Source organism: Glycine max, chromosome 20 (assembly GCF_000004515.6).
Source record: "Glycine max cultivar Williams 82 chromosome 20, Glycine_max_v4.0, whole genome shotgun sequence".
Taxonomy (NCBI): domain Eukaryota; kingdom Viridiplantae; phylum Streptophyta; class Magnoliopsida; order Fabales; family Fabaceae; genus Glycine; species Glycine max.
The window spans coordinates 24,182,667-24,184,922 of NC_038256.2; the positions used below are offsets into that span (position 1 = coordinate 24,182,667).

Consider the following 2,256-nt stretch of genomic DNA (forward strand, 5'->3'; position numbering starts at 1 on the left):
GGTTAAGGATGTCGTCTGCTTTAGATTTTTAATTAGTTTGGGGCCATGCATACACATGGGTCGTGGGGTTTTTTTTTTTTTTCTTATTTGCTTGTTTAAATTTTTAAAAAACAGTTGGAACACATGAAAGCAAAAATAAATAAATAAATAAAACTGGAAAATAATAGAAAAGAAAAAAAACCTAGGAGAGAAAGTTGAGAGAAAGAATGTAAAAATGGTCTACTTTTTTTTTCTAGAACAAAATGAACCCTGTTATCTGAGTACAACTCCGAAAATATATGGAATAATTTAGTGAATACTGTTACAGTTAAATTAGTTCAGTTGTGACCGAATTATTGAGTCGAATTATTAGTGATAATATAGTATTATCATAATCTTGAATCATCTCCCTAACTACATCAACGCAACCATATTCAAGTGCAATATAAAGGGGCATTTCTCCATCTTGATTCTACTTGGCTAATAACTCATGCAATTTAGTTTCATTAGTTTCCAAAATGGTATCTTTTAGCACAACCAACTTCTCTGCTCTTGTTGCAGAATGCAAAGGTGTATCATCTCTTGTTCCGGTTAATTGTTTTGTCATTTTTTTCCTTGGTGTGTTTACTGCCTCCATCGTTGGTGTTGCCATATTTAGCTTCTTCACCTATCAATCAATTTCTTTTCTTTTATGCTCTAATCAATCAAAACCTTTTCTTCCTCCCTCCAAAATCCCATATCAACTCTAGTAACTTTCATTCCACAACATCTCAACAAGAGAATAATTCCAATCATTGTCAAATATAATTCTTTTTATAAATTTCCTATCTCTTCTATCTTTCAAAAATACTTGAGATTTCTGTTCTTCCTTTGTCTATCAACAAAAAGAAAAACTGGGTTAAAAACATTGTACCTAGATGTGTTTTTTATTGCATTATCATTGTCTATAAAGAAAAAAGAGATTCTAAAATCCTTCAAGGTACCCATGCTTCATTTCCCAACTTCCTAGTGGATATTTGACTGCTTTCATCGACTTTTAAGAAAATCCTTGGAGGAAAATGGTGGAGGCCCCCCATCCTGCAATGAGAAAATGAAGGAATCAGTTTGAAACGCTGGCTAATTAATTTGTGGACAATAAAGTAGTTACACCTCTTGTTGAACTTGTGTACGCGTGCTTACATGCTCTTAAAAATAAATAATCAAACAAATGGTTTATCAGTTGGATAGAATTAGTGTCAAAGTTTAAATTGCAAAAGCTATTCCGAGAAAAATAGCCAACATATGCTGCCATCGAAAACAAACTGAAACAGGAAAATTATCAATTGCCTAACCTCCTGGCTTAAGCATTGTCTAACTACTGAGGTCTGTTGTATAAGCCGCTCCATGGCAGTCTGGATGGGAAGGTTAAATTATGCTGTCAATCACCAACATCAACAGAAAAAAATAAACAAAAAGACAAAGACTATAGATCATATTTAGCAGGGATAGAACAAAGTATTGAGATTTGCAATAAAATATATATTAAGTATAAGGAGTATAGTGAAGTTAATCAACCGAGAATAGTGTGATTCAAACTATCCACAACTTGTTGTCCATAACGTAAGCCAATCAGATGAAACATTGGGCATTCTACTAGATTCTCATAAGTAAAAGGGACATAAAACCCTGAGTCAAGGGCAGCTATATGTTTACTTCAACCTTCAAAACACACGCATGTATCAATAAATTGTTAGCAAAAGGCAAACATACTTCTATTTTGTCCATATATTTATGCTCCTTCACACTAAAATGACTTGGTCTGAGCAAACTCTAATTACTATATCAAAACCTTCTTTTCTTCCTTCCTCCAAAATTCCAGATCAACTATAGTATCTTTCATTTCACAACATCTCAATAGAGAGGATCATCTCAATCATTGTCAAATATAATTTTTTTTTATTAATTGTCTATCTCTTCTATCTTTCAAAAAAATTTGAGATTTCTATTCTTCCTGTGTCTGAGGGCGAGCCCTGGTGCAGCGGTAAAGTTGTGCTTTGGTGACTTGTTGGTCATGGGTTCGAATCCGGAAACAGTCTCTTTGCATATGCAAGGGTACAGTCTCTTTGCATATGCAAGGGTAAGGCTGCGTACAACATCCCTCCCCCATACCTTCGCATAGCGAAGAGCCTCCGGGCAATGGGGTACGAAGTGAAGTGAAGTGAAATATTCTTCCTGTGTCTATCAACAAAAAGAAAAAGAAAAACTCGTTAAAAACTTGTACCTAAATGTGTTTTTTTA

At 34.1% G+C, this 2,256-nt stretch overlaps 1 long non-coding RNA gene across 1 annotated transcript; it reads right to left on the reverse strand.

The window, feature by feature from the left end:
• Positions 1-211: 211 nt before the first annotated feature.
• On the reverse strand, positions 212-2,004 carry LOC121174264 (uncharacterized). The gene is made up of 3 exons (XR_005890231.1): positions 1,534-2,004; positions 1,311-1,393; positions 212-1,056 (listed from the first exon to the last, which is right to left on the reverse strand). It is a non-coding gene; the product is annotated as an uncharacterized lncRNA (long non-coding RNA).
• Between the last annotated feature and the right edge of the window lie 252 nt (positions 2,005-2,256).